At 37.9% G+C, this 13998-nt stretch overlaps 1 pseudogene; it reads right to left on the bottom strand.

The window, feature by feature from the left end:
- The window catches only part of LOC103465271 (protein transport protein Sec61 subunit alpha-like 1), an 11866-nt pseudogene extending 9636 nt beyond the window's left edge, over positions 1-2230 (bottom strand).
- Between the last annotated feature and the right edge of the window lie 11768 nt (positions 2231-13998).

Raw genomic sequence — 13998 nt, 5'->3', positions numbered from 1 at the left:
ATTTTTTATGTAAGAAAAATATATAAAATAAAGTTTTATGTAAGAAAAATAAACATTTTTTGGTAAATTAAGTTGCAAGCTCACATGTAAACTTTTAAAAGCTAGCAAAGTATGTAGTTTCTACTGTAAAATTACATGATTTATTGTAATTCTATTACAGGATTAGTGTAATTTTATTATGATAAAAATGTACAGTAAAACTTTAATAAAATTACAGTAAAACTGTAGTGTAGTGGAACTACAGTAAAATTCTAATAAAATGACAGTAAAACCAATAAAATTAAAACAAAAAAAAAATACTGTAAGGTTACTATAATTTTTTACTGTAAATTCTACAGTGACTTTTTTAACAGTAAATATTTTAACTTAATAACCCTTTTTATTGTCCCATTTATTCTAAGAAAAAACAGCTTTTAAAATAAAATGGATTTAGGGAAGCTCTCATGTTGTCTACTAGCGGAGCACTTACGGGGAAAAAAAAACATTTACGTAAAATAAGTAGTTATTCAATTATTAATACGAGTAAATAAAGACTTTCCTGTTTTTATTAGAATCAAAGATTTAGTTATAACAATAACATCAGCCGTTTATGACATTCTACGTAATGTATTAAATATCGACAGCATTTTATCTAATTACCTCGCAACCCAGAAGAAAGATGAAGAGAGTAATTGCCGTCCATAGCACCTTTTCTCTGAACGGGATCTGTTGGACACATATTGTCAGGGATTACAAAAAGAGGAAGCTTCATAAACCAAGATAAAAAAAGGTCATTAAATAAAATGAAAATAATAACACTATAAATGAAAAATATTTACCTTTCTTTCAGGTTTCTGGATCTCTGGTAGCACCTCACAGAACGGCTTTATTACCTCCAAGAATTTAACTGGAAACAATCAAACATGAGAGTTTTAACTAATAGGTGGCGATGTATAGGACGTGACATTGAGAGTGGGGGAGTGAAGACAAAATACATATATTGCATTGCTGTGCCACATGCCTGTACCTGGTTTATTTACAGTTGTATATACGGTTAATATACTAAAAATATTGACAGAACGTTGAATCAGTACCACAAATAAGTTTTGCCAGATATATATATATATATATATATTACAACAAAAAAAAACTGTTAAATAAATGTACCCTGAAAGAATATCCTCAATTAGAAAAACTTTTTAAACAATGTTTCATTCTCTGTCAATCTCAAAGATTTATTTTACAAATAGAACCTATGGGCAGAACAGAACTTGAATTTGAAGTTTTCCAATTTGTATGGCTTGAAGAAATGAGAAACGTAATGTGAATTAGCATAATTGGAAGCAACCTATTGTTTTGGAAATTATTGTCTGAACTGAAACTGAATTAATTTGCTTTGTGAAAATTGAGTTCTCAAAAACTTTCAGTTTCCATTCTCAATTTCAGCACTTAAAATCAATGTTTTGGGTCGGACATCAAGTCACAGGATAATCAAGCGCAAGTTGACCTAAATACGGTGCACTAAAGCCCAACCGAACCTTGGGCTGCAGCGGGGCGCAGATCAACTTGCGTTATTCTGCATGTCGAATGAGCTGCGGTCTGCGGCTAGACGCTCCAGTCAGTAATACCTGTCCAGGAAGAAGCGTACTGTAAAAGAAAACGATAGCCTAAAAGTAAGTCTTATGTTAGCTCTAGCAGCTGACAAATGCTCGCTTAACGTTTACATGACGCTTTCTCTTATAATGAATTATTTATTGAGGGTCACCTGCTGGTCACACCTATTGAAATGTCCAACTGAAATATAATGGTGAGAAGAGAAAATGAAAGTATTTGAGAGATGAACTTTTACTAGCATGAAATACAATTTCAAAGCAAATAAGTTCATCCAACCTTTATTTAACCAGGATAAAACTCCTTGAGATCAAAGGTCTATAGAGTATCCTGACAACAATTTAGTTAGTTTTATAAAAAATACAGCGCAATATCAATCACACCATTAACACTCCACTAAAGTCAATTGAAACAGTGACATGTTTTGTTCAGGGTTAGGTTGTTTCAATCAATTCAGATTGAACATATTAAATTCAATTTCAATTTATACAGACAATCCTTTCCAAACCAATACATTGGATTTTAAATTATGTAAATTCAGCATTTATTGAATGCAATACAAATTCAAATAGAACCTATTGAAATTCAGTTTATGATTTTACAATGTTCTGCCCATATTTAGTAGCTACTTACAATCCATGATGTTTTAATAATGGTCGTAAATCCTTTTCCAGGTCTGAGTGAATATCAATGACTGCTGCTGCCTCAATGCCTTATGAGAGTTCTCACACTTAGAAAGAATCAAAGTGTTGTGTCGTTCATGAACGACCTCTTTGAATGAACGAATCGTTGTAAGTGAACGAACTGAAGCAAATCACATCATAAACAGATTCGTTCATCTGAGGGCTCGGGTGAGCGCCACCTGGCGGAATTTTTGCGTTCTAACTCAATCTAGTTCGTGATGCGTTCACGCTCTGGAATTCGCACTATTGCCAGATCATCACTGATTTAAATAATAATAATAAAAAATCAGAATGATGAAGAAACAAACAAGTTGAACATCTCTGCTGTAAGATTTTTCAAAAAGTCATGAATTGTCCTTGTTTTATTTTATTTTTTTAGCTAATTAAGTCTGTTAATACTCATTGTTTACTATAAACATGGATTAATTTGTCTGTCTAGAATCGATACAGACAAAAAAATAAACCAATAAAAGCAAAAAGTCGCAAAGATGCGTTATAGAGTGCCAGTTTGTTTTATTTCCTCACAAACATCCAATTTGTAAAGCAAATTACCTGAAACAGCCACCAGAGAGCAGAAGAGACCAGAAAACCATCCAGTTGTTGAAGCACAAGTCAATGAGCTTATCAGCACACAGTGACTAGGAGATAGGCAAAATAGCAGCTAAAAAATTCTGTTTCAATATAAGTTATTAATTAACTTGATGTTCAGTTGTAAACTGTTAAAACAGTTTATTTTCTGAACAAGTGTATTTTGAGGCTATAAACAGTGAAGAGTTACTTATCTTAACATATCTTCATTTTGGGAATAAGTCAGAAAGTAAATTTAGTCTTAAGTTAAATATAATCTGTTTGCAGAATTATTAAATTCATAGCCAAATTCAGTGGTTGATTCATAATGTTTATTCATTGGATTACAATCCCAGGAGGTCTCTCACTAATGAGCATGCACATCTCCCCAAAGTTTTTGGTGTCTTATACTGTTTTGTTTCAATGTTTCTTTGTAACTTTTGGGCCTTTTTGTGCACACTACATTCAATCATTCCCTGATTCATGTACACATCATCCTAATGATGTGATGGAGCAACTGAATTGTAGTGACATCTGGTCTTCAGCAGCCTGACAGAGGTGAGGCTGCCGTGCTCCGGTGTCACCGGGTCCTCTGACCACCAACGGGAGGCGTCTTGGCCAAACATTCACAGTGCGGATTTGAACTTGAAATCTCCGATTACAGACAAACTCCTGCAACCGTCGCCATTGTTGAGGCTGCTCTGACAAAGACTGTCCTGACTATTTGTCCATTGAAATAGGGGTATTCTAGCAGACATCATTCTTTTTAAGAGAACATTTAGCTTTGTCACTTTGGAGAAATCCTTGTTAACACAGAGTCCACAGTGCTGGTCACAAAGGAAAATATAAAAGAGAAGCTCCTCTGACAAAACAGGATCAGACAATACCTGCAGATTGACATAGGGAGGTAAGATATTTAATTTGGTTGGGACTGTGACGCTCACAAGAACATTGCTATCAGCTTTAGAAGCAGATTAATATACAACTTTTTAAAAACTATTTATTAAATGCTGAATAGCCAGAAAGTACTCCTCTGCCTCACAGATTGTACTGTATTGAACAATACAATGTATTTTAGTTCATACATTGCATCTTCATCATAATGTTTTCACCTTTCAATATTTCATATTTGTCATGTAAACATGTTGCTAACCCACTTCCCTTTTCTCCAGAATTAAAAGCAAAACTTGTTTTGCAGCTTTTTAAACAATTTGAGTCATAACTTTATTGTCAGAAGGAGCGGTGAGCCAAGCAGATACTGTGCTCGGCTATCATGTGGTCATAACCAACATCATCTCTGTCATAAAACACAACTCTGGAGAACCCACAATCTGGCATGGATATCAGCCCAGAAGTAGGTCCAAAATATGGGTTTTTCGGTTTTTCTTTTCTTCCTAAATTGATGTTTTCAAAACAACATATTTAAACATTTCCAAAGTTGCTTCAATCCACTTGTTGTAGTTTCACTGAGATATTTATTCAACCATTTGACAAAAACTACTTTATAGATTCACTTCCAGTAAAGCCGTGAATCAATAGCTCAAAGGTAACAATGTCATGCTTTATGTTTATACTCTATGCCTTCTTCTTTGGTGTATTTTATTGACAGGATTATATGTGAATACAGTTTGGCGTAGATTCAGGCATACTTCCCGTATTCAGGCTATAAATTGCTAAAGAAACTCACAAAACAAAATAATAGATTGTACAAAACAGTCTATCCAAATCTATCATTTGTTTCAGTCTTAGTTGGAAGAGTGCAGTGAACACAAGCCCCCTACTTATTTCAGTCTTAGATTGAAACAATAATTCTGCAGTTTTTAAATATTATTCCCTTTTGTCTCTTTTAATTTACTTCAATCATGATTTTGTTTCTTGAAATTTACCTCCTTTGACCCAACTCAGGAGAGTTTCTAACATTTGTTAAACGTGGCGGATTAGAGATGGTAAAACCACCCCGTTTCACCATCTGAGTCTAATTAATGTTGCTTTACTTGTTTTTTAGTCTCTGAACATGTGAGCCTAACAAATGATCAGACCTGAGGAGCAAATAAACAAGTGGCGACAGTGATGAAAGGAGTGAATCAGACTCTCCAGAGTTTCCAATGTTTACGTGATAAGCCATGTTCTCTGTCATGTACTGTACCCACTGTGTTGAACATATGGTTCTTGGAAGAGGGAGGGGGGGTGGGATGGAATTGCATGCTGATATGTACAAAAGAAAGCGGGTGGGAATGTAAAGTCACAAGCTCACCATGAGACCCGGGAATGTGAGTCACTCCCTTGTCCCGTTGATCCAAGCTGCTAGTCGAGAATAACCTCGGCAGACGCTGTTCAGTCAAGACGAGCTTGTTTTGACTCTCGCTGACCTTTAACTACCTTGCATTTTATTTTACTATAAATCTTCTAGAAAGAAATGTTTACATCAGGTTTGTGACGATGAAGGTGAAGGTTCATTCGGTCTGTACGGGTCAGAATGTGCAGCTGATTCATTTGATTTATGGACAATTCTAAGAAACAGAGTTTCTCTAATTTTCATGACTCAGCATGCCGAAGGTCAGGGGTTCCTGTTCAAGGGTCTTAACTGGGGGATTTAATTGTCCCAGTAATCCATTACACTGGTCTCCACACAGAGGAACACTGAGTCCTTGAAGTTACATAAAGATCTGAAGTTCAGATTCCTCTTGGTCTTTTTCACACAGCATAACAGTTTAACTTGATACAACATAACACGAGCAGGGTCAAAGGTAAAGATTTACAAATACAACAAAAATATATAGATTGAAACAACTGGCGTGATTAGAATAAAATTTTAGAATTAAAAGTAGCATGTTAGCATTTTAAATACAAAAAACTGAAAGAGGTGTTTGTTTATCTAAAAGAAAAATGAATAATTCTGAATTAAATCTAGGGAATTGATTTGTGAAACAAGATAGATTCTTGTTTCACTTAGTAGTTTTACAAAGTCAGACTCCGCAGTGACGTCATGTTTTCCTCAAAACAAATGAATGTTAAATTTCCAAACCAGAAATTACACACAAGTAATACTTTAGAAGAGTTAATCTGACCTCTCACACTTATTTTTAGTCATAAGAATGTCTTCCTTTCTTTTTATTTTACCACATAATACATTTTTTCAAACTGCTGTATAAATTGGATGTTTCACATTTTGTTTAATCTGAGACTTGCACATTTCCACTGTTACAACCACATACATAACAAAATTATCTCTATCATCCAAGTGAAACAATAATAACAGACAAACTCTTTATTACTTCAAATTCAGAAGATTTTCATCCACTTACTTTGACTTTACACTATTTGGGAAAGACCAGGTAACAATGTCATTGCTTCTGTTAAGTTCAACTGCAAGTGAAGGGAACAGAGTTGAAACTGTGTAAACTCAGGCCCTCAGAGCTAAATGTTAACCAAAACAGTGGCAAAGCTCTGACATTTAGAAAGTGTTTTGCTTGCATTATTGAGCATTTGGCAAAATACAAGGGACTAAGAATATCTTTAGCAAATGACACTGCTATTAATCAAATACCTACTGAGATGCTGCAATGTAATCAAGGCTAAAAGGTTTTTGAGGCAAAGCTAACTTCAGACCAACTCCTCTATTGTATAAAGTGTTGTGAAGTAAATGGTTCTACAGAATATCTAATGTCGAAGAAGAACATTGAAACATCGGATTAGCAGAAAGGGATGTTGCTCTTCTGTTTATCTTCTTTTTCTTTAATTCAGTAATTGTGCTACAAACCAGCCTTTGTATAAATGTCTTGCTTAAGAAGTCTATCCTTTTGTATTTTGATTTTCTAAACAAGTTGCATGGTCAATAGTCAGAAACTTTACATGATGATAAAGTGGAAATGCACCAGAATATTGTTGAAATTTAAAAGACTGTTAGGGCAAACACATCTCTTCCTAACATAAATGTCTTTGTAGAAAAAGATCAGCGGAGAAATTAACTGTAATTTAATAAAACATAAGCCTGATGTATGTTTTAAAAATCAGAAATCTTGCTCAGAGAGGCTCTTCAACACAAAACATTTTTAAAAAATCCCTTCTGTGACGCAAAAGAAGGGAGTCATATCGGATTACAATGTGTTACAAGGTGAGGTGACTCTCTCTCTCTGACTCATCTTGTCTACACCTCCACCTTACACATCTTTACTGTAATCCACCTGCGAGTGCTGCTGCTCTTTCCGGGAAAGAGTCTGGTGTCCCGACGGGTTCAAACACGCAAGTGGAATATTTCAAAGCGGATTAATTGCCAGAGCTTTAACCAGCAGAGAACCAACACAATCCCTCCTGACCCCGAAAGCCACAACGTAAGACCACAACAGATGACCGCTCTTAACTGGACTGCAGTCATCAGCCTTAATCCAGATTATTCCAGACTATGAGCTGGTTGTACACTCATCATTCCCGCTGCTTCCAGTGTCTCTCTGTCTGGGCTATTTTGAGACCACACAGTCGTACTATCCTGTGTGCTTGCTGCAGGGAGAATTGAGTCTGTGTGCAGCATGCATACATGAACAGTTCTTTCTGTCCTGCGTATCACGTCTACAGGCGCTCCAGCTTCATGTTGCAGCACATAAATAAGGTTTGAAGGTAGTCTGACCTATCAGCACCTCTTACATCATAAATCCCCGCAGTCCCTCAAACACTTTCAGCATCATCTTACTTCTTGTTTGTAAAAACTAGTCCTATATGTTTGGTCTTTGTTTAGATCTTTGGGTCTCCAGAGATACTCAGCAGAAATTTTGAAATGACAGTGAATCAAGAATAAGATCTGGTATTTACATCTGATGTTTTCCATTTACAACTCAATCCCAGACTTGGAGATTTAATGTAAGTGTAGGACTAATAACATTAAAAGTAAAAAAAAAAAAAGAAGAAGAAAAACTCAGCTCGCATATCTGGTGGGCTCTGCTGGTTATTTTCTGATATTCTGATGTGATCATCTGGCTGCTTAAAAAAAAAAATTGCTGCTTTTACTAAGATAATCCTCTTCATTATCAAACTAACGATGCCAAATAAACAGAAACAGTTGTGAACAACAGTGAAATACAACTCATAAAATGTTTGTTTTTTTCTTTTTAGCCTGTGTTTTAGTGTAGTTCATGCGTCAACGTGGAAATGTAAAACACCTCTTCTCTGCTACGGTGGTCCAGATGGTTCTGCTGCTAATTTAGGAATGGACTTCAAATTAGTCTTGCTGGTGTTCTGTGGATTTCTCCCTGCAAACATTCAGAGGCATGAAAGGTTAAAGCACTCTCTCTATTTTCCCCCTATTTTACAAACAAAGCTCCCTGCTCCATGATGTAGAAGTCAACACATTATTTCTCCTTTTCTCAATAGAAACAACACGATAAAACTTTACCATGCTTACTTTCTTTAAAACAAAACGAGGAAAAAATAGCATCACGTTAAAGTCACCATCCAAAGCATAAAAATAAGTGGAATATTTTTGGCTTTTCCTTCCCAATACTGTTCCTTTTATTTTATTTTTGTAGATTTTTGGAGAAGCTGCCCTGAAGGCTTAGTGTGGATTCGTAACACTTCCACGCTTCTCATGTGGATTTAGAGTTTAAACAGCTGCTGATGCCCTGACACAACCCCTGTGGGAGGTGGGGGAGAAAGGAAACAAACAGTGTGTGACACCACTGAGGAGTTACACAACACTGTTTTCTATTTACTCATGGGAAGAAAAGACATCTTTGAGATCTTACAGTTGTTTATCGCAGAAATCCAGGCGCCTGACCATAATATTAAGAAACCGAAGGACACTTTCTCATAAAACAGAAGCTGGTGAGTTCAAGACAGAAGTATACTCATGTATCTAATATCCTAACTAACTCAATTAGGTACGAAAAGCTGTTTTAAAGGCCCCCATCTGAGAGTAAAGTGACACACTTCAGCGGATGTTCATTAACTATTCAGGGTCGAAGTTTAAAGGCCGGTAAGTGCCACCAGGGACCTGGAGTTGGAAATGTGTAATATAAAACTGGCCAATATGAAATTGGGCCAACAGACATTGGTACAAGGCATTCAGGTTATTATTTTCAACGTCCAATTAGCCCATCTCAGTGGCTGACTTATCTCAGGGATCTTTTCACCAGGTTTCAAGGAGACTTGCATAACACACTGCTGACGTCAGGGTTTGAACTTAAACCACACTGTTTTTCCTTTTGTCACCTGTTGAACCTGCTCTTGTTCTGTATTCAAAACGTTTGTTTGAACTTTGAACAAACCAGTTTCAAACCATTGTTCCTGAACTGAACGATTGTGAATGACGCACATTAAGATTTGACTACTTTAGAGAGATAAAAGGTCAAGTGATATGATGAGTGCAGATTTGCCCTCTTAGAGGAGTAAGAAGATGGACAGATGAAGAGATGCACCCATCATGACTAGTGTCTACTTTAGCAGCCTTTGGGGGAAGCACTATGACCTGTAGTTGCTACAACTGTCTGGGTCCAGGTCCAGCTACATTATGAGGTCATGAAAACACTGTATGACCAGGTTATTCCATCAGTGGATGTTTTCCAAGACGACAAGGCCAAGCTTCATTGGGCTCTGACCAAAGAGAATCTTTGTGATGTTCTGGAGAAACCTTTGCACCACGGCCAGACTCTTCCATCATACTCTGCCAGCATGCCTAGGTGGGCCCCATATGGGGCCCACCTAGGCCCACCACCATGTAGGGCCCACATGGGCCCTACATGGTGGTGGGCCCTACACCACCATGGGCCCTACACCACCATGTAGGGCCCATGTGGGCCCTACATGGTGGTGGGCCAACATGTTTGCCCTAAATGGGCAAACACATGTTGGCCCACCACCATGTAGGGCCCATGTGGGCTGTGGCCTTGCATGGGCAAACCCATGTGGGGCCACAGTGGAACCCGTGACAAACCCATATGGGACCTATATGGTCTGTCCTTCTTTTCCCCATATGGGGCCCACCTCGGCATGCTGGCAGGGATAAGAACAATATCTTGGACAAATAAAAATCAACACTGGATGGACATGAATCTCGAGACATTGCAGAAGCTTACTGGAACAATACCACAGGAAATATGTGCTTTAATCAAAGTCAAAGGTGGATCAACGGAATACGGTGACCTTTTCCTTTTTTTGGTTAGGTGCTGCATTTGTATCAACCTCAGCTTCCCTGCAGCCCGAACAGATTCCCGATCATCAACCACAACAAACAGGAACAAGGATGGCTTTTGAACCTTTGATCACAAAGGTTATTTATTTAATGACAACATAAACACACCTCTGCTTTTGTGCTCCTGTTTGGATTATTTTAAGTTCCAACTTGCTCTCTTCTTGTTGCTGCAGGTAAAGAGGCAGTTTGTGTGCTGCACTCTAGATAAGCCATTTATTCTCAGTGCTTCCACTCACAAAAGATGTCTCATGTAACGCTTGGATTAGGATTCCTTGTAAAGTCACTAAAGTGCAGGCAGCTGGAGTGACAAGCAACCTGATAATACATTTGCATAACCCTTGAGCTGTGAAATGCAAAGCACCACATTGTTATATCAAACCCCACAGTGTGCAGGTTCCCATGCAAACACACAGAAACTAGTTGCGTGCTCCTCCCAATGTAGGGAAATATGTTCGTCTGCATGCAGGTGTTATCAGACCAGGATTAATCACACAGTTTTACATCAGGACTGATGTTTATTTTTGTGTCAGGTTATCTTGACTCACTTGCAAAACTATTTAGAATCCATAAAACGTTTCCCAGTCTGTCAAAATGTAACTAGGAATTTTTATATATTTCATGGAGATTTTTGTCTGGCACACCAAGCAAAATAGTGCATAATTGTGAAATTGAACGCATTTGTATTCATTCCTCTTCTGATTTTGCTGGAAGGAAAACCTCCACCCCTGCCTTAAGTCTTCTAACAGATTTTCTTCTAGGAATGCTCTTCGTGTGTCTCCATTTATATTTTAATCAACTCTGACCACAACATGATGCCTCCGCCACCCTGTTTCACTGTGAAAATACACTGAAGTTTTAAATTACAGTGTATGAAAAGGCACAAGAGCTGTTAAAACTTATACAGGATGCTGGCTGTGATGTTTTCTGACATTTAATTACATGAAGGACTCTGAGAAAGACTTTACAGTTTAGCCGTAAAACATATATCAGAGAGTTAAATTACACTTGTTTCAATAGCAATGCATCACTTTTACTGGAACACAACACAGACATGGAAATAAAATTCACTTGTTCCTGAAAAAAAAAAGGCAAAAATAAATAAATAAAGAATACAAATCAAACAGTAAATACACTTTCAGTATCTTTATTAGGAGCTACCTGTGTATGACTGAATGTCTGCAGCTCAGGAGCAAAACAAATAAATCTAAATCTGTTCCCCATCAGGCAGCAGATGAGCAGAGATTTTGCTGCTATTTTTAGATCTGATGAGAGGAAATTAATAATGCCCCCGCCCCGTCTCGTGCCACACGAGACAGTATTTCATCGTATCATATTTCATCAGACTGATTTTAGCGTGCAGCGGATACAGATGACAGGAAGAGTGGAGGCAAAGTCAGCTGTTGAGAACATTGTAAACAATTTTCTCACTAAAAGCATGAAAACAGCAGAACTGTTTCCAACTGTGGTTTTGAGTGTAAACACATTTCTTGTACATAATGCACAGCTACAGTTTGACGTCTTGCCAGGGGAAATTATGCACAAATAACCTTAATAAAATTGGTAGATTATTTTTAAGACTTTAAAAGGAGCAAACCTCATTAAACTGCTCCACATGCTACAGATATAAAGTAAAAGTCAGCACTGGATTGGCCACAAATTTGGACGTTTCCTCTGCCGTTTCACTCCACCCCACTCTTGATGTGGAAGACTGGTGAGCTTGTAGCTACTGAAAAGTGTCGGAAAATTCTGACCATATTTTCCGTGACGCTCGGTCGACCCACTCTGTTTAGCTCAGAGGGTTTTCCAGCATTACAAAGCTGATTATGCTGCCCACGGATGGGACAAGCAGCACCCTCCGCCGCATATTGCTCACCTGATGAACTATGCAGAGTGAAAAACAGGCTCTTGCTCTCACTCTGCAGCTGATCATCTGCTCCTGCTGAATGCCTTCCTGTGTTTCACTGTGAATCCGTGAAGGAAGTTTGTTTCGAGTGTTTGAAGTCCATAATCTGAGCTTTCCTCCAGATCAGTCACCGCCGTCACAGCTGTGGGGAGCTTGGCCAAGAACATCAACTAAACTGCTTATTAATGAACTTTGGAACCAGAATGACGCATGCTTGGGAAGCTTGGTATTCCCAAGCAAATTACTGAAACTAAGCTTGGAGATTATTGACTTGGAGCTGTACTAGAATGTTGGATTCTGATCAAAATTTAAATGCAATTTCTAACACCATTCTAGTTCTAGACATTAAATTAAGCACCAGTGGGGTTTGTGCTTATCACCAGGAGTCTGATGAGAGACAAGGTACATGCGAGGCATTTTGCCGGGAAACAGGAAAACACAGAGAGGAAAAACAACAATGTTTCACTCACACCGAAGGACAACTTAGAATCGCCAATGAGAATGAATGTTTCTTAGAGAGTTGTAAGGAGGGAGAACTTGCAGCAAACCAGTGGAGAACAAGGAAACTCCAAACTAAACAGAGAACTGGTCCAATCAGTGCAAAGAAAGAGTAATAGCAGCTACGCCACCAAAAACCAGTCGATGAAGAATTGGAATCAAACTATTTTACACGTTTGTCTGAATCCCCCCGCCTCACATTGCTTACTATTGTTTCTGTATATTTTCCCTGATGGCAACATATTCTGATAAATAGGTTAATTTTTAATCTTTGTTTGGATCACATCATCCGCTCATATATGTGAAAACCTCTGATTATCCACAGTGCAATATTTTACAGTATAGGGGAGAAGCTGCTGCAGATTGTCAAAAGTTGGGGGTTTGTATTTGTCAACTTAGCATCATCCAAATGCATCGGACAGTTTGTATCATAACAAAAAAGGTTCAGCTTCATAAAAATGCAGCTTAAAACCTGGACAAACAGGAGGGACGAAAAGCTTGCAGTGTGGGTCACGAGAAGAGCTTGATCTTTGCAGGATGTGTTGGCAGTGCTTTGATTTGTCTTCATCTTCACAGGTCAAACGTCTCAAGAGCAATAACTGGACATACAAGCCCGTATATAGACACTCCACAGAGATAATTACCTTCAAACGGATTCAAATTTTGCTTCTCTTATTGTCCTCACAATAAACCACTGGAAGCTTCCCACAAGAAAAAGATCAAGGTTTCACTGTATTGACACGAAGATCTAAAACATGCATGTAAAAATGATCTGAATACTTTTCAAAAAAGAAGCACAATTATCTTACAGCAGCTAAAAAAAGTAAGATTATTAATTATAACAGTAATATTGTATTAATATTATTAATAATTAACAATAATAGCACCTGCTAAGCTATTGAACAGAAGAATGTCACCTTTTGCCGTTCTGGTCCATATAAAGTAACACCAGGTGTATAACAAGCTGCTGTCGGCTGATGAATTAGTTGGGCTATCTGCTCTGATAGGACCTAGTGATTTGTAGCTCGATGGGTGGGACTCCTAAAGTTTCCACTCCATGACATTTTGTGCTTTCAGTGCAAATTTGTGGGAACCTTTTCTCAGTGTGCAGTCGCAGGTAAGAGGAGGATGCAGGCGGCGTTAGGTCTGCTTTACTCTATGCTCCATACAGTCAGATAAAACTCCTATCATACCAGCACCTTGTCTGGCATCTCGATAAGAGGGGACAAAAAACACAAACCTGAACCACTCCTTGTTGCACCACATGCCACAACATAAAAGCAGGTACAGGTATTTCCACAGCTCTTCTTACGTTCCTCATTCCCTTTCATCTTGGTTTAATTTCCATTAGTTTCCTGACCTCACGTCATCAGGAGTCCCTCTGCCCCATCCCATTTTCCTCTCACTCATTCCTTTTGATATTTGCTGTGGTCTGGACAAAGAAAACAGGCTTTAAACTCCAGGAACTGAATGGTCCAAATGTTTTGTGGCTCTCAAACCAGAATATTTTCAAGCCTCCAGAAAATGGTTTGGATATCTGCATGTCTGTGTTTTGGAGGGCAAAACAAACAAGACAT

Source organism: Poecilia reticulata, linkage group LG5 (genome assembly GCF_000633615.1).
Source record: "Poecilia reticulata strain Guanapo linkage group LG5, Guppy_female_1.0+MT, whole genome shotgun sequence".
NCBI classification, from domain to species: Eukaryota; Metazoa; Chordata; class Actinopteri; order Cyprinodontiformes; family Poeciliidae; genus Poecilia; species Poecilia reticulata.
The sequence above is the reverse complement of the archived record's forward strand: the minus strand, read 5'-3'. Positions and strand labels throughout refer to the sequence as shown.